Source organism: Sus scrofa, chromosome 9 (genome assembly GCF_054392235.1).
Source record: "Sus scrofa isolate SSC_HxYL_T2T_F1_AM1 chromosome 9, Sscrofa_HxYL_maternal_Yorkshire_Landrace_v2.0, whole genome shotgun sequence".
Classification (NCBI taxonomy): domain Eukaryota; kingdom Metazoa; phylum Chordata; class Mammalia; order Artiodactyla; family Suidae; genus Sus; species Sus scrofa.
Genome location: NC_139391.1, coordinates 75,779,943 through 75,804,027, shown reverse-complemented (window position 1 = coordinate 75,804,027; position 24,085 = coordinate 75,779,943). Strand labels below are relative to the sequence as shown.

At 42.1% G+C, this 24,085-nt stretch overlaps 1 protein-coding gene and 1 long non-coding RNA gene across 10 annotated transcripts in view; one reads left to right on the top strand and one right to left on the bottom strand.

Moving 5' to 3' along the window:
• Nucleotides 1-24,085, bottom strand: part of CDK14 (cyclin dependent kinase 14) — a 631,911-nt gene that overhangs the window by 176,270 nt on the left and 431,556 nt on the right. The window lies entirely within an intron of this gene.
• On the top strand, nt 19,335-23,506 carry LOC146399987 (uncharacterized). Its single transcript, XR_014815775.1, has 2 exons — nt 19,335-21,784; nt 22,280-23,506. It is a non-coding gene; the product is annotated as an uncharacterized LOC146399987 (long non-coding RNA).

Here is a 24,085-nt window from a genome sequence, read left to right as displayed (position 1 = left end):
GGAGTGGGTGCTAATGAAGTTATGGGTGGAGCATGCTGGGTTCCCAGTCTGGAGTTTACTGTTTCATGAGACGTGCATTCTCCAGCAGGGCTGATCACTGCAATCAGACTTAGCAAGGGCTCTAAGGAAATGAAGAACAACTGAGTAACTGATGATTTTGAAACTGACATTCTGGGGAGCTCCCATTGTGGTTTAGCAGGGTGCAAACCCAACTGGTATCCATGAGGATGTGGGTTCAATCCCTGGCCTTGCTCAGTGGGTTAAGGATCTGGCATTGCTGTGAGCTGTGGCGTAGGTGGAAGACGTGGCTCAGATTTGGCGTTGCTATGGCTGTGGTGAAGGCCAGCAGCTGCAGTCCTGATTTGACCCCTAGCCCGGGAACTTCTATATGCCTAAGGTCGCAGTTGCGACCCTGAAAAGCATGCAAGCAAACAAACAAACTGACACTCTGAAAGTCCACAGCAGCTCCAAGCTCATGACTGCTTCCCAGCTGTACTACTTTAGGTTCCGGAAGCTTTTTTGCTGGTTCCTCAGTGGGAAGTCCTAGATAAAATTTGTGAAGAAGCTCAGCAGAGCTCGGCTTGGATATTACACACTGTTTTGGAACAGATGGTGTCAAGTTCAGAGATGCACCAGGGAGAAAGCAGAACTCCTCAACTTGTCCTGCTTGTGCGCTTTCTATCTAGAAACAATCACAACTAAGTGCGTGGAGCTGGAATTCAAAATCAGGTTGGTTTGACCAAGGCGATTCTGGGCTCCCAGGAGGATCGGACTGAGAAGTGGGGCTCAGATGGTGTCAAATGATTCACAGACAACTAACCAGACTCTAGAAGGAGGTTCTGAGTATAAGGAGCAAGGCTTTTTTTTTTTTTTTCATTTTATCTCATTCAATCTCTATTCCAGAGCGTGTGTGTGTATGTGCTTGCGTGCACATGTGCAAATACACACACACACACACACACACACACACGGCACTAGTACTAACCTCTTCGGCATTTTCATCAGTGACTTAAAGGAAGATACAAGAAAAATCTTACATTCTCAGCTGATATGAAATGGAAGGGATGTATGATATTCTGATGGCTGAGATAGGAAGAAAAAATGTTTCATCTGAAAGGAGCAACTGGCTGAAGCTAACACCGGGAAACCTAATAGCAATAAACATAATGTCCAGGATTTAGGTTTTACTCATTAATTGCTCAAGATGGGAAGACCCGGCAGGCAATAATTTGTATAAAATAAGACCCAGGGCTTTTAGTTGAGCATAAATTCCATGAGGTCACCTAGTAGAAATTAAAGAAGATGGAGGTGGGCTGACTTGAAGGTGGCCCCTGAGTCCCTGGCTCCTGGTGTTCATGTCCGTCCCCTGGAGTGTGAATGCGACCAGTGACTTCGCTTCTAACCAAAAGAGTAGCTGAAGTGATCAGATGTCACTTCTGTGATTACATCGTGTGAGATGCTGACGCCCATTTTACTAGGAGACTCTTCCCCTTGAGGGCTTCGAGAAAGCAGGTGGTCACGAGAAGGCTGCAAGATAAGGAACTGAGGTGGCCTCAGCCAAGAGTCAGCAGGGACCCGAGGCCCTTGGCCAGCAGCCTGCCAGAAGCTGAATGGGCTTGGGAGCAAATCCCTCTCTAGGACACCCTCACAAAAGATGGCCAGCCCAACTCATACCTTGACTGCAGCCCTTTAAGACCCTGCAGCCGAGCCCCCAGCTAAGCCATGCTTGGTCTCCTGTCCCCCCAGCTATTGTGAGATGGTAAGTGTGTGTTCTGATGCTAAGTTTGTGGTACTGTGATTATGCAGCAGTAAACAACAATGCAGATTTAATCACTGACTCACACCTCTACCAGCCAGGGCCCATCTGGATGGCTGCACCAGCCCCAGGTGACCAGGTGCTGCCTGTGAAGAGGGACAAAAATAAATACAGCAGTCGTCAAAGGATGCACTCAGAAAGGTCAGGGGGTGCTCCCACGTCCCAGGAGGTGGGCTGGACATGTCTACCCTGAGTGAGAAAGAAACGGTTTGGGACGGCACCTTGAGTGGCTCAGGCACCTGTAGTGTTGATGGGGGCCCGGGGGGTAAGGCATGAATAAATGACAAAGGCGGGCAATCCAGGGACTAGAGCTGTATAAACGGGAATTCACGGTTTTATGAGGTCTCATCAGAACCAAGGGTCGGACTGTACATTTTGCATTCGGATAAAATAAGGATCAAATTCTGTTTCTCTAGACACAACTGTCGTGTGCCATAAAAGTCTAAAGTAACGTGGCCACAAAGAGTTTGGGGGATAAGATGAGGTCATGCATTGACATCTACCTCCATTTTTACTTAGCTGTAGCTATAACTTAGGGGGCAGCTAGGGAGAGATGAGGTGATAAGAAAGAGGATATATTAGATGAAAGAGGGTAGAGTAGGTATGAATGAAAGCTTTCCTTCCCTGTTTTCTATCCAAAGTATATGTCAATGTCAGTTATTTTGCAGGGAACCAGCACGCTCAACCGCTATTATCAGAATATCTTGAAGGCAAAATACATGTGGTTTTTTGCATATTATGTGTGTATGTCTGTATTTATAGTTGCTCCATCACTCCTTAGGCCTTACCTAAAGTGCTACCAGACAAGGGGTTATCATGTTCAGACTGTTCATTTTTGGCAGTGACCAAGGGCACACAGGTTGGATGTGGGATTAGAAGAGCTGCTGTTAACAGCTGTGTGATTCCAGGTTAAAGCAGCAAAACCAGTAATGAGATTCTGCAGAGCAGGGAGCTTTACCCAGCATAAGCCAGCAGGGGGAGCCACTGGACTGAGAAAATGAAAAGCTGCGGGGCTTCAGAAAGCTGTTTGACTATTTAATCAGCTGTTCAACTGAAGGTGTTGGATTGAGGGAGATGGTGTTTCCGAAACATCGTGCAGAATTTTTGACATGGCAAAGGTTTAGATGTGAAGGAACCCAAACGCGTAAAGGATGAGATCTAGAAGATATAGGTCTGGCTTAGTGGTGCTTGGCTGCACCTGGGAAGCATTAAAAAACACAGATTAAATAAAGTACCAAAGACTGGCACCTACCTCAGATACTCTGATTTAACTTTAGTGCAAGGTGAAGGTTAGGTATGTGGAATTTTCCAAACCTCCCCAGTGATTCTAATGTTGCAACAAGGCTGGGCTGGCTGACCAGCCCCATCTAACTAGGCCATCTCTCAGAGGCCCTGGGTTTAGGGAGATGGTATATAGATTTTTTTGTTAAGTCTTTAGCCTGGGTCCAGAGACTACAAAAGACTTTCAGCAGATGAATGAACAAAACAAGTAGCTGGCTGTTAGAGAAATGAGAAGGTAACTAGAAACTAAACGTGAAAACTATTCCAGGTAACACTCTTAACTGCAGTGAGAGCAACTCATTTAAAATATATTTTCCTCCAATGAAATTTTCATTCTTTTCCCTCTCCCTTTCCTCCTACTGTTTCTACGCTCTGTCTCACTAAACCCTGACTCCCTCATTGATTTCATTCTCATTTCCACAGCTTCTCCCTTCTTTCCCCTGAGTGATGTTATTGTGTCAGGGCTTCAGACTGTCAGTCCCCCTGCGGTGCCCTTTGGAAATGTCCCTGCATGTTGTTCAGGAGCCTGAGGGTGGAGGCTGGAGGGGGCGATATTGCCAAGTAACTGCAGCAGAAGTAGGCTGACTGCCTGAAGCAGCAGCACACAATGAAAAAAAATAAATAACCTAGGAAGAGGCATCTGGAGGCTGGAGCACTAGATGCTAAAGCCTTGCTGTTCAAAATGTGGTGCCCAAATTAGCAGCATCACCTGCAGAAAGCAGCTCAGACCCCATTCCCGACCTGATAAATCAGAAGTTATAATTCAACACGAACCCTGGGTAATTCTTGCGCAAACTAAAGTTTCAGAGCACTGCTTTAAAGAATTCATTCTAGGAGCTCCTGCTGTGGCACAGTGGGTTAAGAATCCAACTGCAGTGGCTCGGGTCACTACAGAGGCATGTGTTTGATCCCTGGCCCAGTGCAGTGGGTTAAAGGATCTGGTGTTGCTGCACCTGCGACATAGGTTGAAGCTGAGGCTCAGATTCAATCCTTGGCCTAGGAACTTTAAAAAAAAAAAAAAAAAAGAAAAAAGAAAGAAAGAATAAAAGAAAAAAAATAATTTGTTCTAACTGAATTTTTCAACCCCAAAAATATGAGCAGTAGACAGGAAGTTATCACCACAAGCACACCTTCATTAAGAGTTCCTGTGTAAGATTATTTGTTTAGATAGCATTTGGAAAAGAGGTGGCCTCCAATACTACCAGGAGCTAGTAGAGGTGACAGTGATGGCACAGAGGACAGGCTGTAAGTCAGAGCTCACCTACCAACACCTGTTTTCCTGTCCTTTAACATCTTATACCTTAGGTGTCTCTTACAACAAGAGGCTGCAAATCATTTCTCAAAATTGGCAGAATGTGAAGAATAACAAAAGAAATACTCAGTTTTTCCACGGATGTTCACTTCCACTGCAATCTTAAGGCCAATTAAAATTTAGTGAATGTAGATGTGTCATAGATGACATATAACACATGCCCAGACTGACTGCCATCTTCTTTTTCTTGAATGAAAGTATTTTTCCTATTTACTGAGCACTAACTGTGTATGAGGCAGTGGGCTAAGTATTGGGAGTTGGAAAAATTGGGAACTTTTGTTTTCTCCTTCTGAACTTAGTTTAAATATGCATTTTTATTACATTAAAATTGAAAAGGACAAAGCTAATTGAACTGATTCCTAACACTATGAAACTGTGACATTCCTGAGAGCATTTTAAAAAATTACAGTTTTCAAAAACATGTTCATGTGAATGTATTAGTTTCCCGTGGATGCTGTAACAAATAACCACATACTTGGTGGCTTAAAATAAGAGAAATGTAATTCTCTTGAGGTTCTGGAGTTGGAAATCAGAAATCAGGTTCACTGGGCCTCTGGAGGCTCTAAGAAAGAGTCCCTTTCTTGTGTCCTCCAGCTTCTGGTGGCTAAGGATTCACTGAACACTGTAATTTCTGCCTCCATCTTCACACCCACTGTCTTTCCTCTTCTGAATCAAATCTCCTTCTGGCTCACTCCTATAAGCCCACTGATAACTGCATTTAGGGCCCTCCTGGATAATCCAGGATAATCTCCCCATTTCAAGATCCTTAACTTAATCCCATCTACAAAAGCCCATTTTCTAAATACGGTATGATTACAGGTTCAGGAATTAGGGTCTAACAGATCTGGTGTTTGTTATTTAGCCTACTACAGAGTAAAATGAGCATTTAACAAATATTACTTCTAAATGATACTCAAAGTAGATATTTTATACATATAAAACATGAAGGAAACAGAAATAAGTCTGCTTGCAGCAAAACCATCACATCAGCTACCTGTTTGCAGTGCTACACCTATTATAGCCTACTTTTTCTTTCTTTGGACCTAGGGCACAGAATTTTTTTTCCATAGAATTTTGTTTTAATTAACATAATGAGTACCCATGAGCTCAGCTCCATAGAAAAGAACTAGACTGGTTAACAGCAACCACAGCTAACCCCACGGCTCAGGCTCTATGGGACCACCCCGTCTCCCCCACCCCCACCTGCCATAAGCTCCATCCTGAACCGTGTTCATCACTTTGGCTTTCTTTTTAATATAATTTTATTGCCCTTATAAAGATTATAAAATAGTTTTATTTTACGTATTTACAATTTTCTCTACAGGATATAGGGCTATTGCTAATCTTTTGAGATTTTATTTTTTCATTTGACACTGCTAAGATTCATCCAAAGCCCCTGTGTGACTATCATGTGAATGGAATATGACTCATCCACACTCGTACTGATAGGCATTTGTGTTGTTATAAGTTTCTGCCCAGGATTCAAGAAGGAAAATTGCATTATGTACAAATGGCAAGCTGAAAGCTCAGCAGTGATCTTATTATCCTTTCACCACTATAAAATTCCATAATACGAAAATAAAATGTTGGCACCTAAAACGGAATTGTGTTCCAACAGTTGGAGAACGCACAATATATTTCCCCAAAGAAACAATCCTCTACATGGTGGTTAGTCCCCTGGCTGCTGCACAAAAGCCTGCTGAATTCATAACAAACCAGAAAGCACTACAGAGCCAAACCACTGGGTCTAACACAGCTTCCGATAAAAACTCAGCCATCATGGAAATGGCAACCCTTCCTGTGGAGGTGGCCAGGACAGGGCTCCTGTCCCCAAGACTCGCCAGGCTCTAGAGTGGGGCAACAAGTCCAGCCCAGAGGAGGAACAGGATAGCCTGAGGCTTTCAAGCCCCATGGAGATGCTGTGGTGGAGACTGAAGTCAAGAAGGGAAAGGAGTCAGGCTTGGGAAAAAAGAGCACACTCCAACAGAAGGAGGGGTGGGGAGGGCTCCTCAAAAAGTGAATCTTGGAGTTCCCATCATGACGTAGTGCAAACAAATCTGACTAGGAACCATGAGGTTGCAGGATCGATCCCTAGCCTTGCTCAGTGGGTTGGGGATCCGTCATTGCCATGAGCTGTGGTGTAGGTCATGGACTCGGCTTGGATCCCGGATTGCTGTGGCTCTGGCGTAGGCCGGCAGCTACAGCTCCACATTCAACCCCTAGCCTGGGAACCTCCATATGCCACGGGTGTGGCCCTAAAAAGCCAAAAAAAAAAAAGCGAATTTTTTTTTCTGTGTTTTTAGCACTGGTGAATGGGGTGGGGGTGGGGGGGCGATAACACAAGATGGGGTCCAGAGGCTGCCTACAGAGGACAGACTTGGATTTGCTTTCTCATCTTCACAACCTTTGTGCCTCTTTCACAGAGGCATTTACCTGCCCTCCTGCCCTGAGGATGAGGCATGGGATAGGCAGAGCTGGAGGCTCCTAGAGGAAATGGGGAAGACTGAAGCCAGGTCCCTCCCCTCCCCGCCTTGTGCTGTTGTGTCTGCAGGGGGTGGGGGTTGGGGGAGGGAGAGCAGGGAGAGTTAGGGCTGTGCCTGTGTTAAAGAATATGTAGGTCAGGGCCTGCCTATCAAAAGGAAATCCATACATTTACCTGTTCTAAAAAAAAAAAAAAAAAAGATGCTGTTATTTTTAGAGCTTTGAATGGGTTATGCAGGAATGAGTGAGTTACAACTAAAGCAGTTAAAATGTAGGTCAAGATAATTCTATAGAACATGCTACATTTGCAGTATTTTATTAGAGTATTTGCAACTGGATATGTACTATTCCAATCTATACAATTACAACACGCAGTGTTGAAAAATACAATTATATATTATTCATTTACTCATAAAAAGTCAGTGTGAACTTGTTATTGTCAAGGACTGTGCTAGAAGCTAGGCTGACGCTGTGGCAAAGACAGTCCTTGAAGAAGGTGATCTTCCTGACAAGCTCTAGGTCCTCCAGGGCCCACAAGCCTGTTCCTTCCTGGCCAAGAACAGATTCCTGACCTCAATACAACAATCTCTGGGCAACTGACATGAAACACCACAGACCTTCCACTGCACATAGGTTACTTACTCCTGACAGATGCAGTGGGTCAAGAACTGGTATTTAGAATACTAAGACTAAAACTGAATAGTCATAATCTAAAATTAGTAAATTACTTAGAGTTGAAAATGAGGTGTTCTATCAGGAAGTATGGCTGCTACAGAGGACAGGCTTGGATTTGCTTTCTCATCTTCGGACGCTCTTGACAGCCACGGACCATCAAGAGAGCTGGACTTGGGGCAATTCTCTGGACAGCACTGAGCTATGGGTTCATTAGTGTTACAGGGAATTAGCGGTAACTTTTCAGTTGCTGTTACACTTGATTTTAAATTCTAAACTGGTATTAATTTAGCTTCATCAGTACCAGATTATTGTGAGCTATCTTGTTAACTTCACACTACATTGAATGCATGTCTGCATCAGTGGAGTATGTGGCCACTTATTTTCCAATAACTAGAAATTATGACAGTTGTGCATTGTGGATTATATATGAATCAGCTAAGAGACTCATGCTAAAGCAGATATAGGCCTAATTCTTCTACACCCCTTAATCTGGGTGTTTCAGACGCTTCCTGCAATGGACTGAATCTTTGTGTCCCTCAAAATTCAGATGTTGACACCCTAACCCCTAGTGTGATGGCATTTGGAGGTGAAGTCTTTGGGAGATAATTAAGATTATATTTAGGTCAGGAGATGGAAGGCTTCATGAAAGGATTCAGGTCCTTATAAAAAGAGGATCTTTCTGGGAGTTCTTGTCATGGCTCAGGGGTTAACAAATCTGACTAGGATCCATGAGGGCACAGGTTTGATCCCTGGCCTTGCTCAGTGGGTTGAGGATCTGGCGTTGCTGTGAGCTGTGGTGTAAGTCACAGAGGCGGCTCGGATCCTGTGTGGCTGTGGCTGTGGCTGTGGCTGTGGCATAAGTTAGTAGCTACAGCTCAGATTTGACCCCTAGCCTGGGAACCTCCATATGTGGCCCAAAAAAAAAAAAAAAAAAGAGGATCTCTCTGTGTGCACACTCCAAGGAAGGTCATGGAAAGACACAGACAGGAAAAGGGCCCTCACTAAGAACTCAACCATGCTGGCATCCTGATCTGGCACTTCCAGCCTCTAGAACTGAGAAATGAACGTGTGTTGTGTGAGTCCCTCAGCATATGGTATTCTGTCTCAGCAGTCAGGAGTGACTCAGACACTGACACTTACTTGTTGTCTCCGCAGTTACAAAGGAAAGGGTGGGGTCAGCAGGCCAAGAGATCTGCTGCCTGTCCAGGTGTACCAAGGAAAAGAGGTGAGAATGCATCCTAGAGGAGCCCCAGGCAAGAAACACAAACTCTATTCACCCTTGACAGAAAGTTTATACAGTGTTCAGAGGGGCTGGGGGAGAGGGCTTCAGCTTTTATGAATACCAAATGCTATATAATGAATAAAAGTCCTATGTGGTTCCCTGATTTATTTTTTAAGTTTTACTTATTTTTTCACTTAGAAAAAAACCCTGAAGTATAGCTGATTTATAATGTTGTATCAAATTCTGCTGTACAGCATAGTCACTGGGCCTACACATATATACATTCTTTTCCTCATATTATCTCCCATCATGTTCTATCCCAAGAGACTGGTCACAGTTCCTTGTGCTGTACAGTCGGCCCTTGCTGCTTATCCATTAAATGTAAGAGTTTGCATCTATCTACCGAGCCCAAACTCCCTGTCCATCCCGTTCCCTTCCCTCCCCTGGCAACCACAAGACTGCTCTCCATATCCATGATCTGTTTCTGTTTTGCAGATAGGTTTATTCGTGCCATATTTCATTTTATGTTTTTATTATAGTTGATTTATAATTTCTGTCAATTTATGCTGTACAACAAAGTGACCCAGTTATATATATATATATGTATGTATGTATATATACACATTCTTTTTCTCACATTATCCGCCATCATATGCCATCACAGTGACTGGATATAGTTCCCTGTGATACAGCAGGACCTCATTGCTTGTCCCCTCCAAATGCAATAGTCTGCATCTACTAGCCCCAAACTCCTAATCCATCCCACTTCCTCTCCCTCCCCCCTGGCAAACATAAGTCTAGATTTCACATATAAGTGATATCACATGGTGTGTGTCTTTCTCCTTCTGACTTACTTAGTATGAGCATCTCTAGCTGTATCCACATTGAGACAAATGGCATTAATTCATTCTTTTTTATGGCTGAGTTTCCCTGATGTTTATAAAGATACACAAATGGTGTCTCAAACAGTCTGAGTGACTTGCAAGGGTGGCACAGCCAATGGCGATAGCTGTGGGGAGAGGAGACAGGATGGTCTCTGAATGTCAGGAATCTAATGGGTTCCTTCCCGTTAAATTATACCGTGAAAATAATTTAAACACACAAGATGACCCTTGACCATGAATTTTATCCTCACTGAAGGGACGAAATGGAAATCAAAGATACTCAGACATATCATGGGTTAGGCCAACAGTGAGATCTCTTCCTAGTCTCCACCTTCCTTCTCTAAGGTCATGATCTTTTGTTATTTCTTGTGAAGTTGTTTTCACTCTGTATGATTGACACATCACAAAATATTGTTGGCATGGTTTATTATTTTCAGTAAAGGATAAAGTTTCCCAAAAGTTTGGACTCTAGCCATTGATACATGTAGCCTCCTCACACAGAGGAAGCTGTCAGCAGCTGTGTTAACTCCTCTCTCAAGAAGGTGGCGTTTTGTCACCTCCTCTCTGCTCTGCTCCCTCCTCCAAATGACAGGTACAGGGGACAAAGGACAGCCTTGCAAGATTGCCTGTCAACAAAAGGAGCAAAGGCCCAGCCCAAACAAGTCATAGAGCCTTCTAATGATCACAGTCTCTATAAAGGCAGGTAACTTAGTTCTTTCAAAGAGCTCACTTAGATTTTCTAACATCCAGCCACCTCTGTCTTACTGTTTCTTGTGATTAAAGGAGGCTCACAGTGCAACATGCTGAGGGGCAGAGATTGAGGGTGGATAGGCATATTTGAAAGATTAAAAAAAAAAAAAAAACAATGAGGATTTTGGTAAGTGGCGCCGCTGCCTCAGAGTCCTAAGGACTCATTCTTTCAGTAAAAGAAAAATTAAACTCAAAAAGGAAGGATCGCTGCTGCTCTTATTTTCTTCCCTTCCTTTAGAGACAGTGCAGTTGGCTCAGAGTCTTACTTGACAAAAGTAAGACTCTTTGACAAAAGTGTCTTGGGTAGATGCATTTTCAGACTATGCTGTAATTCACAAACAGAGCCATTTGTGCCTGCCTTTCTCTTCCTAGCCTTGTCAAAAGGAGTCAGTAGACATAAGATTAAGGTCATCCACAGTTCCTTCCAGCACTGAACTTGAGTCCAAGTACAACCACCATCATTTTCAGCACTTTCTCATTCCATGAGCCATGCTTACATGAGTGCAGTTTAATGACAGCTAAGTCATAAACCTCCCTGTCCTTCCTCAGCTTATCCACTGAGGAAGCCTTAAACCTCCTCCTACTTGAACTGACAAGCTAGGTTTCCCCAAGATGCCTTTGCAAATGTACTTTTCTATCTTTGGACCACCCCTTGGAAGAAACCCATCTTTTTCTTAATTGGCTCTTCTGTCACTGATTTCAGAATTAAAAAGATCCAAACAGTGCAAAGCAATTCAGTTTCATTATGGTGTGTTCACAACATAAAACAGAATTTGATTCTCTTATTCACATGTACTAGGAAAAGTGTGGGTACTAGATTAGAAACAAACACTTTGAAAATACTCAGTCCCTCCCACCCCTGACCAAGACCATTTATTTTAGAGAAGGCCAGTGGTGACGCAGGTGAACAAATGAAATATCTCAGGACCTATATCCCCATTTCTTAATTTACTTTGAAATTACTCAACATAATTTGCATCAGATCAGGCAAGCCTGTGTTTGGAGTGAGGGTAGGGTAGAAAACTCTTAGTTGATTGAGTACAAGGAATATTCATGGTTGTAGACTTCACAGGGGCATGAATGCAAGATCATGACATTAAGTCCCAAGGGCTGCTACTAGGAAGAGGTGTCTGGAGAGAGCCAGCAGAGGGCTAAGGGAAAGGAAGGTCTCCACCCTATCACCAAGTGTCCCCTTAGTGCAAGACAAGTTGATACATCATCTGATTTAATCTTCCCAGCAAAGTTTCCATGTGTGTCATATACTTCCATGTTACAGATGAGGAAACTGAGTCTTAGGGATGCTAATGGTCTTGACTAAGGCTTCACTGTGCAGACAGAAGAAGCAAGATTTGAAGGGAGGTTCTGTTTCCAGAGTCCACACTCTCTATCCAATGTGATACTGTTGGCAGGCTCTAGGCTCAGTCTGTATCATTCCTTCTGTGATGAGACTGTCCCCCCCAGCCCTGACCCAATCATTTTTCCTGATGGGAAGGTTCCATCACATCCTGGAGGCAGGGGGATGCTGCAGAGGGGTAACCCTAATGATGAATGAATGCATTTCTTCCTTAACCTTGATAATCTCTGTGTGTTTTACATTTGTCCCCATTTAGCTCTGAAAAGAGTAACTAATTACATCATGTTCTACAAGACAATCCATCAAATGGAACTGGCTTAACTAATGAGCTCTCTTGCTCTGTGTTTACAAGGCTATCCCCAGATCTGAATTTACATCATGGTTTGCCATTTACTTGCCAACTACCTGGTCTTGGTAGGCAACTATGGTGACAGCCTAGCCTCCAAAATCAATCTATCTGTACTTTCATCTCTGCTTAAATATTGAAAATGCTATAACTTAACTTCTTTTATCCTCGTTAGTTAACTTCCCTGTGTCTCAATTTTCTCTTTGGTAAAATGTCGATAACAAAGCGTACCAACCTTGCTGGCCTCTTGGTAAGAAGACTGAACAAGGTAATCCATGTACTTAGCGTCCCATGTGACACACATGTGACATGAATGTTAGCTGTCATCGCCATCATCACCATCATTATCATGTTGATGGGTTCATTAGCTTCTTTAAGACTCTCTTACCTTTAATGGTTATGTGAAATAATAATACCTATTTCACAACATTATGAGAGCTAGTGAGATAATGCATAAAAAATGTTTCCTGTCGCTTTGTTAGCCAACAGTAATAGCAGTATTGGTAGTGATAAAAATATTTATCTATTTCCTCCTTGTTGGACTTCTTTATTCAGAAAGTTTTCTGTCTTTGTGACTATTCAGAAACTCCAAGAAGTCTCATTAAATATTTCTATAATAATATAGAAATAGAAATATCTAACACTTTCTAACTATTCTGTAGAATCATGTGTCAATGTATAATCCCATCAAGAATATGAGAGTATTCTTGGTGGGTTGCCAAGGGGGAGAGGGAGGGAGCGGGATAGATTGGGAACTTGGGGTTAATAGATGCAGACTATTGCCATTGGAATGGATAACCAATGAGATCCCGTTGTGTAGCACTGGGAACCATATCTAGTCACTTATGAAAAAAGAATGTATACATGTATGTGTAACTGGGTCACCCTGCTATACAGTAGAAAACTGACAGAACACTATAAACCAGCTCTAACGGAAAAAATAAAAATCATTATTAAAAAAAAGAATATGAGTGTACACAATACTCTGCTATAACCTATATGGGAAAGGAGTCTGAAAAGGAATGGTATGTGTATGTGTATAACTGATTCACTTTGCTGTACACCTGAAACTACCACAACTTTGTAGGTCAACTATACTGCAATAAAACTAAAAAAAAAAAAAAAAAAAAAAAGAGTTCCTGTTGTGTCTCAGTGGGTTGAAAACCTGACACAATGGCCATGAGGATTTGATTCTTGGTCTTGCTCAGTGGGTTAAGGATCCGGCATTGCCTCAAGTTGCAGCAGAAGTCGAAGATGCAGCTCAGATTCTGTGTTGTCAATGGCCTCACACGCCGCAGATGCGGTTGTTCAAGGAAAAAAAAATTTTTTTCAGGAAAAGAGTATGAGAGTACATATTTCACCTTGCCAAGAAGCAGGAATGATCATTTTGAAAAATCTTCCCTGAATCATTATATATTCTGCAGCAGCTGTGGAAGTCAACTTTTTTTTTCTCCTTATTAAAGTACAGTTGATTTAGAATGTTGTGTTAATTTCTGGTGTATAGCAAAGTGATACAGTTACACATATATATTCATTTCATATTATTTTCTGTTATGGTTTATTACAGGATTCTGAATATAGTTCCTGGTGCTAAACAGTAGGACTTTGTTGTTTATGCATTCTATATATAATAATTTGCATTTGCAAACCCCAAACTCCCAATCAATCCCTCCCCCACCCCCTATTTTTTTGCCATTTTATTTTTTAAAAAATTTTTATTGGAGTGTAGTTGATTTACAGTGTTGTGTCAATTTTTGCTGTATAGCATAGTGACCCAGTCATACATATACACACACACGTACTTTTTTCTCGTATTATCTTCCATCATGTTCCACCCCAAGAGATTGGATACAGTTCCCTGTGCTGTACAGTAGAACCTCATTGCTTATCCATTCCAAATGTAATAGTTTGCATCTACCAACCCTAAACTCCCCGTCCATCCCACTTCCCCCCCACCGCCCCGGCAACCACAAGTCTGCTCTCCCTGTCCATGTTCTGTTTCTGTTTGGTAGATAGGAGCATTTTTGCCATATTTTAGATTCCACATATAAGTGATATCATATGGTATTATTTGTCCTTTTCTGACTTACTTCACTTAGCATGAGACTCTCTAGTTGTATCCATGTTGCTGCACATCAACTTTATGTGGCAATCACCACCATGACTAAGACCAACAAAAATCAAACTTAAATTTTGTGTTACTATCATACAGAAAATAAGTGATGGAGTAGCTGGAACCCCCATCCATGGATAATGACAGTACATCATATGTGCTGATAAATGAACGAGCCTTGATAAGAACATAATCTTCTACTGTGTGAAAAGGTGGTGCTGTGACGTAACAAAGACCTGATAAAGTACATTGTGTCCTTAATACAGTAAGGAAATAAAGAAAAAGCACAGGTCACATACTATCAACAAAAAGTCAGAGGTTTTAGAATTTTTGTAGGATCAGTTGTTTCATCAGATGAAAAATGTCTACTTTGAGGGCTTAAATCATCGACACCCAGCAGAGTTCTTCTGTCCTGCCACACAGCCTCGGTCTTAGAAAAGATCACTGTGAGAGGCTCTAGAGGCCACGGGAGCAAGTTAAGGGGATGCGGCTTCTCACGGGGCAGGGAATCATTCTTCTTGAGAGGCCATATATCCCTACAGAAGGAGCTGACAAGCTTTTTAAAAGTAGAGATTTTTTCTGTTCATTTTGTTTTCATCTTGACCACAAACAAACAAACAAAAAAAGTTGCTCAGAAAAATATAATACACAGGCCTGTGTGTCTTGTACTAACTAGACCCAGTCTGCATTCATAAGTTTCTGGGCCATCTCTGGAGACTTCTTGCAACCTATATATGGTAACACATTTGCCTCTAGAGTGGAGACTTTAGGGAGTGGGGTTGAGAGACATATGTTTTTCCACTGACCATGTTGTACAGTTTGAATTTTTTAAAAATGATGCATGCCTTAATTATTTTTTAAAAGCCCATGGTAACTATGTAAATCAATAAATACAGAAAATGTACTGGGACATTTGGCAACACCTATGGACATTCTTGGTTGTCACAACTGGGGGGTAGGGAGTACTGATGGCATTTAGTGGACAGAGACCAGATCTGCTGTTAAACATCCTACAAGGCACAGGCCATCCCCCTGTGACTAGTGCTGCTGTTGAGAAATCCTGCTCTAGATGATGGGCCTTTACATAGAGAACATAGGAATTATATGTGTATAATTCCTACAAGAGTAGGAATTATACACATAACTACTGAAGCCACCTCTTGGTCCCTCACTACTTCAGACAGAGTACATCATCCAAAGACACAGGGAGTGGGGTTGATCCTATAGACAGCAACCACCCCCCATTCCCACCCCAACCCTGCCTGAATGAGAAGAAATAGCTTTCAACAGTGGTTCTTTGCAAGGGAAGCAACAATAGCAAGAGCTGTACCTTCCTGTTGGTTCAAGGCATCTTGGACAGTTGACCTTAAGGCCCTCTCTTCATGGCCTGTGTGGGTGGCAGAGGCAATTAGGGGGTGTCCTCCTCCAGCTATTCTTGTTTAAACAAGTTTGGATCAAGGCCATTCACTTTTATATCTCATATCTATTGCTAGCACCCACGTTCAAACAGTTATATAACAATCCAATGGCATCATCCAGAGGTCTATTTATGAGACCCTCAGCCTTGGATTAATTTAGGGTACAGTATGGTGACCAAAGGAGGAAAGTTTCTTACAAAACACTGCTCGCTTAGCAGGACTCTAGTCTCCCAAAAGATCCTTTGATGAGACAATACACAAAACTTCAAATCAGCAAGTACTTAGGGAGGTTCCACTGATGGCAAAATAAAGGAGGAATGGATGACTCTTGCCTCCTTGAAACACACAATCTCTTTAGGTTAATTCCAACTTGTCTTAATATTGTGCCTTTACTCTTTCTCTCCCTCCTTCTCTTTCGCTTTCTCTCTGGAGACTTCCTATCCTTGTTCAGTTTTGCATTACAGTATATTGTAACAAAACAATATAATGTTTGAGCTGGAAAGGATCTTAAAAATCATCTAACACATTTTATAGATAATAAAAATAGCTGACACATTCAGGGATCTTTTTCTATAACCATTATTTTTTCTACATGGTTTACTTCTATTAACTCCATTAATCCTCAAAACCACTTGATGAGATAAGATTCCGTTCTTATCACTCCCATTTTACTGATGGGAAAATGAGACACAGAGAGGTTACGTAACAGGAGGCAGGCAGAATTTAGACGACCTTCAGCTGGTCATGCCCTTGAAGAAACCCTTCCCACTGCATGCAAACAAAAGCTGTGACTTGCTTCTAGGCAATAGCATATGGCAAAGGTGATGGGAGAGTCGTTCCTATGATTATATTAGTTATATGAAACTCTATCTTTATCAACTTAGGAGACCCAAGAGAGATCCTCCCATTGGCCTAAGCTGCCATGTGGGGAGAGGCACTACAAATCAGCCACATGGCAAGACAGTATGGGGATCTCTAGGAGCTGACACAGCCCCTGATTGACAGTAAGAAATCAAGGACATCATTCTTATAACCATAAGCAATTGGATTCTGCCAATCGCCACATGGGATTGAAAGAAGATCCCAAGGTCCACAAAGGAATAAAGTCCTGTCATCACCGAGACTGCAGCCTGTGAGGACCAGAGGACCCAGCCCCGCCGTGCCTGGACTCCTGACCCACACAAACTATGAGGCAATAATGGATGTTGCTTTCAGGCACTAAGTTTGTGGGAATGTATTAGGAAGCAATGGAAAAGTAACAGCCATATCCAAGATTACAAGCAAGTAAAAAGAACAGGGATTCAAACCCCAGAGGTTAGGCTCTACTATCCATCTCCTTAACACCAAACAAACGACCAAACTGTTAACAGTGGCCATCTCTGGGGCAAAGATAGATGAACTGCTTTACTTACCATTAAAAATTTTTCTTCATTGCACTCTTTACTCTCAGACCTATTACACACTCATGAACACATGAACACATATATGCATTACTGATTTATTGTCTGTCTCTCTGACCAGAATGTGAGATCTATGTGGGCACGGATTTCTAACTCTATTGTTCATTGCTGTATTCTAATCACCTAGAACAATGCTTGGCACTAAGTAAATGGCAATATTATTTGTTGAACCCCATGAATGAATGAAATCATTGAGAAGCTGAGGTTTGGAGACTTGCTCAAAATCCCTCTATTGTTAGTGGCAAAGCCAGATGTGACTGACTATGTCAGCGATCTTGATTCCTTCCTGTAACTGCACCCTCTGCCATGTCACTCTGCAATTCTTCCATGGTGCTCTAACTTGTCCGGCTAATGGGATGGGGCTGGAAGTGAAAGGGGTGGTTATCAGCTTAGGGCTTAGGAGGTAGCTCCTGTTTCCATTCACCCTTCTTGCCCTTGTGCCCTCACCAGAGAATATCACATGTTGACTAGCATGCTGATTCAAGAGGATGAAGAAATAGGTGGAGTAAATCTCGACTTGACCTGGACTTGATGAGCTGAGCTTGGATCAGCCAACCCAACTAACCCCTGAATATCTGAACAAGAATAATCATTTTAAGTCACTGGGTTTTGAGGCAGTTTGTCATATGCAGCATTATCACAGAACAGGAAGAGTTCTTTTGCACTTTTAGTCCACCTGAGATCTATGAATGTGGAATTTCACAACACTTACTTTCTGGGGAAGAAAGCCTCAATCAGTAAGGGACGACAGAATTGATGCTTTAATAGTCCTTTTGTTGGCTATGGATGCTTTGTAACCATTATGCTAAGAGCAGCTTTTAGGCGAGAACACACCAAAGATCATAATTCTGCTAAAATAACAAAACCAATACTTAAATGTACTTCTGAAATTAAGGCATTACCAAAAAAAAAAATGATATGTGATTAATGGGAGAATGAAGGTGTGAATTGGAGCCAGGAGTTCAATAGCTACGGAAGCCCAAGTTCATGTAGAGCTGACAATGGTTAATCATCTAGTTTCAAGATCTGAAAAGACTACAAAAGACTGATTTCATAGCCTGGAGTCTCTGGCTATACTTTAAAATACAGTATTATTGTCCATAATTTAGTCAAAATCAAAAAGAGATCAAAGCTAAGCCTATTTGGTGTAATTCTCCCTGGATAAAGGTGTAGAAGGAGCGTCAAAGCCTAATATTATAGACATGAAAGGAGTCCCAGGAAACTGTTAGCTGGATGGAGCTGTCCTTTCATAGAGCTGAGCCACCTGAGCCAGCTCATGGGAGCTGATGCAGATGTCAGCAGTGGAAGCAAGCTTAGTATAGAAACCACTACATCTCTGCCAATAAGAACAGCCAAGTTACTCTCATTTATTGAGGCCTCCTATAGGTCAGGTTCCCTCTGCTAGAAAATCTCTCTCTATATATTATCTTCAGTTATCACAAAGATCGCAACAGGTTGAGTTCTCCTGTGTTCACAATACAGACATGGCTTGCGAAGTGAAGTTCGCTCTAAGAGGGCAAACGAGTAGCAGTAAGTGGAGGATGAGAAAAAGAATAGAGAGCTCCGGCCTCAAGGCCTAGATTCTTTCTGCGCCATCACCTGATCCTCAGGTTTCTGAACAAAGATGGTTTCCTCTCCTTTCTGTTCCTTCCTGCTTCTTTTGAGTTCATTCAGTTTGTATCCACTCATCATTAATGTCATGACTTACATAATAAACCCACTCAGAAATACCACTGTTCCCATGCCTCTGTAGGAAATGATGCCACATTTACTTGTCTATTGTTTGCCAGCACAACCCTGGCTGATGTCAAGCCAGTCTAATTTGATTTCATCCCAGCCCTGAGATCAGAAGAAACTGGTTGGCAGTACCCCTCTTCAGTGCTGGAAATCATCTGGAAGGCGGGCTAGCTTCTGCACTCATGTGGCCCCATAATTCAAAAGGCTCTGTTATCTTTGCACCCAGATTCATGTATCCATAGAAGATGAGGAACAACAGAGCTCTCTGAATGCAGAGCCCTTCCAGAAGCACTGACCCTCATCCATCAGAGAGCACTGCCTGTGTGCCCTGCTTATGTCAAACACAAACACCCATTCAGGCAGCTGAAGTCATCACTAACAGCCACACACACCAAAAGTCCAGCATTTAATGGAGCATCGCCAAACATCCAGTGCTACTGAGCTGAAAGTTTCTGCGAAAGCTGACCAGGAGATGTCTTGCTTTAATGGACTCCTCTCTCTCTAAAACTTTGTTTTAACTTTCAACTGTAAAAAAGAAGTGATTATGAACCATCATATGCAAATAACAAATTAATAATGATAATTAACAGGAACTAAGCATATTTGACATAAACTGAGTGCATTAGCCCAGGCTCAGTCCTGAGCCCTATAGGAAACTATCATCCAGAAATGCTCCCTGCTCTTCCTGGACATCATTTCATGTCCATCTTTTCAACAGAATGTCCCCTTTTCCTTCCACTAATGGGCGCTTAGACCTACTTTATACTTTTCTTTTTTGCTTTTACATATCTTGAAAATCTTTCCATATTGCAGAAAACAGTGGGGAATCAAGTCTCAGGTCAATCTCTTTTGAAAGTGAAATGTATCTCACTAAGAAGTATTAACTTCAGAGAAAGCAGACCTGTGTCCTTAAAGCATTTATGCTCATTACAAACGGATTCCAGCAGATAAAGTGAAGAAAGGGAACATCACGGGGCCCAAGAACAGACAAACCAGAGCCCTGTAGGGACTGACGCTGCCTTCTTCCTCGAGATTGGGATTTGGTTTCTTATTTCCTTTTCCTCTTTTTCTTAACAGGAACAACAGGCATATTGACATTTGCAGGAGGTTTTAACAAAGGCCCCTTGTGGGTCCCTTTCTCTATAGTACTGGTGCAGATGAAGTTACTGTAGACAATGCTTTGTTTAGTTTTGTTTGAGAGTTTGACAGATGAATAAAAACACATTCACGCATGTGTCCTCCCCACCCCACCCCCACTCCTCTTATGGAATCTGGTTTTCAAATCCTTAAAATTGCCATCAATGACGAATAGAAAAGGCATCTTCCATAAAGTGGCACTGGATTTATCACCGCAAGGCCTGAGAGAAACAATATGTTATTTAGATTTCAAACACACCCTGGAATTCTGCTTCTGAACTAGACAGCAAATCTCTCAAGAAGTCCTTACTGAATATACACGGGTGGAGGCCAGCTTGGGTGGTCTGGGGAGGAGCAGTAAAAATGCACAGCTCACATCTCAACAGAGGTTGTTAGTCCAGATGGAGCCATGTGGCACACATGAAACAATTACAGTATAATCTATAAAAAATATAAATTAGTAAGTATAAAATATCCATCCAGTTGACTGGACCAGGCATGATAATGCGTTGAAGGATTTTCATTCATGCTTGAGAGCATGTCTGGAACAGTCTTCCTTAAAGCCGAGGGACAGACCAAATTCAGTCTTCGAGGCATAAAGGACCACCAGAAATTTTGGTAAAATGGGAGATATGTGTAGAGTGCAGCTGGTGGAAACATGTTGGAGTATTATGTTTTTGCCAGCAGAGAGAATACGTCAGATTTCAAATATTCCCAAATCAAAATTCACAAGGGCAGAGGCTCTAACCTGCAGGCATAATTCTGCAGGGGGCACTGCCTGGAGAGCTGCTTTGCCCTGAGGCACCTCCCTGTAGCTCCACACAGCATCCTGTGAAATAGTAGCAGGGGTCTGTTTGGTAGTGGTTAGTATAAGCATTGCTCATGTTAAGTCAGTAATCATTTCTCAAAAGTCAAAGTTCTGCATGAAAATCCTATTGAGAGCCTATTTCCCATTCATTTAAATGAAAGGGAGAGAAATTTTGACATGCCACAGGTCGAAACCCCAAGCCCACAATCAATTTCCCCAAATGTAATTAAAACATTGTAGTCTACCATGTCACCAATTATCATTGTAGGATAACATCCTGTAAAAGCAAACCCATGTTTTCCAGATGTTCATATAGGTTTTCGGTATATAAACAGAGAACTGAATCTCACCTACACTCCGTGAAGCAGGGTACAAAAAAAAAAAATACATATTCTACTGGGGGGTGGGGGTCAAAACAAACCCCTGTGTCATTGGGAAGAGAAATGCTGTTGATATATCTGCACTTACTGTGAGCAATGCTGGCTGCAGATGGCACAGAAGACAAGTGCAACCTGGGTGATATGAATGGTGAGGAGCGAGGAAAAGAAGAGCTTCCTGAGGCTACAGAAAGCAGAGTGGTGAAGAACATACAGAACGGGGAAGAGGGAGTGCCTTGAGGAAGCATTGATGGCGGGAGGAAAAAAGAGAGATAAAAACAAGCTTGGAAGATGAGGCTCAATAAGGAGACCAACCAGATTTGATGTAAAGGCACGAGGGGCAAGTGAGTCTGAGTCAGATAAGAAAGGATTGAGGTGTCTGGACTTCACCTAATGCAGAAAGACAACAAGCAAAAGCACAAATAGACTAAGGCAAAGTCAAAGGACACATTAACAGAGCATTCTCTGTCAGACGAAAAGAGCATGCTGGAAGGGAAATTACTAAACATGTTAATAAATCTCAGTGACAGTCGAGAAAAGACTTTACATCCTTTTTTTTTTTTTTTTTTTTTTGTCTTTTGTCTTTTCAGGGCCACACTTGCGGCATATGGAGGTTCCCAGGCTAGGGGTCAAATTGGAGCAGTAGCTGCCAGCCTACACCACAGCCACAGCAACACAGGGATCCAAGTTGCATCGGTGACCTACACCACAGCTCATGGCAACACCGGATCCTTAACCCACTGAGTGGGGCCAGGGATCAAACCCGCTTCTTCATGGATACTAGTCGAGTTCGTTAACCACTGAGCCACAATAAGAACTCCAGAGAACATTTTAATCTTAAAAAAATTTTTTTTTATTATACTTGATTTACAATGTTGTCCATTTCTGTTGTATAACTTGTCTTAATTTCAAGGATGTTTTAATATGAATAAGAAACTCAAAAGTTCCCCTCATGGCTCAGCAGTAATGAACCCAACTAGTATCCGTGAGGACTTGGGTTCAATACCTAGTGGCTTTGATGGCTGTGGTGTAGGCCAACAGCAGCTCCAATCCGACCCCTAACCTGGGAACCTCCATATGTCGCAAGTGCAGCCCTAAAAAATCGGAGAGAGAAAGAAAAAAAAAAGAAACTTAAAGACTCTGAGAACTGAAAGAGGCTTTCACAATTGTCCCAGCCCTCAGTGAATCTTCATAAATGGTTGGTACATGCAGCTGGGCACGTGGGCATTTGGGCACTGGAATCTGAGCCAGGCTGTCCCCTCACTCAGGGGCATATACCACAATGGAACTGGATATTTACATCTCATATCAAACAAGCCTCTTAGTAACAGTAATGACACCTAACCTCTACCAGCAGCTAACCCAGTTTAATGATAATCTATGGCAAGTTTGCTTAAATTATTAGTTTGCTTTTATGTGGAATCTAAAAAAAATGATGCAAATGAACTTATTTGCAAAATGGAAATAAACTCACAGACTTCAAAAATGGACTTATGGTTACCAAAGGGGAAAGGTGAAGGGGAGAGGGATGGATTGAGAGTTTGTGACTGTCATATGCACACAATTGTATATGGGATGCATGGTTGACCGGGACCTGCTGCATAGCACAGGGAATTCTACCCAATATTCTGTGATAGTCTATATGAGAAAAGAATGCAAAAAAGAATGGATACATGTACATGTATAACTGAATCACTTTGTTGTATAGTAGAAATTTATACAACTTTGTAAGTCAACTATACTTCAATAAAATTTTAAAAAGTGAAAGAAAATGAAGTTCAGAAATATAAGAATTCATGACTCAAAGGAAAGGTTTGGTAAAGAAGAGCAGCAATTAAATATTGATATGAAAAAATGAGGAAAAAGGCAGACAAAGAATAGATAGTTTAACCACCAGAAAAACTTTGAATCAGAATAGAAAATTCATGAGAATAAAAAAATATTAGTTTGCTTAGTACCCACAGAATCCCTCTATTGGGGCAGTACTGTGGTCACTTCTACATCACATGTAGCCTGGTGACAACATACAGTCTTCTAATAAAGATAAGGGGAAAAAACCATCATTGTTGTATGTGATGGCATATTTAATGCCACGGAGTTAATAACATTAAAAAAAAAAAATCTTGGGGGGAGTTCCCGTCGTGGTGCAGTGGTTAACGAATCCGACTAGGAACCATAAGGTTGCAGGTTCGGTCCCTGCCCTTGCTCAGTGGGTTAACGATCCGGCGTTGCCGTGAGCTGTGGTGTAGGTCGCAGACACGGCTTGGATCCCGCATTGCTGTGGCTCTGGTGTAGGCTGGTGGCTACAGCTCTGATGTGACCCCTAGCCTAGGAACCTCCATATGCCTCGGGAGCGGCCCAAGAAATGGCAAAAAGACAAAAAAAAAAATCTTGGGAACCGTCCCCCCCAGAAAAAAACCTAGGCTACCCATCATTCTAAACATGATCTTATTTTGACTCCAAGAAAAGAATGAGGAATCCACAAAGTAATTTCTTCTTCTGCTCTGTGTTTCAGTTTTCCCGTGTCTACAATGAAAGTCATCACCAGATTATACTAAACAGAAGGTCAAGTTTGGTGATGGAACCAGTGGAAAGAGAAGACACATCATTTAATGTTATGTCTTAAAGTTCTAATATCTTGACAGCTAACAAAAATGTCTTCAGCTGAAAGACTAAAAGAGTTTTTGTGAGATAACAGCACCTCTACAACTATGAAAGAAAATTAGGCCACCTACTTTCCAGTCCAATTTTCCAACTCTGAGGAGCTATTTCACTAGTCACACAGACTCATGCAGGGCTGGAAACAGTAGAATTTTCTACTGTGCAGAGCTAACCCTCTTTAGACTGAGTCTTAATTATTGCTACTTCAAATTAATCTTCTTACATAAAGTTTGTGATTATTAGAGTCAGACAC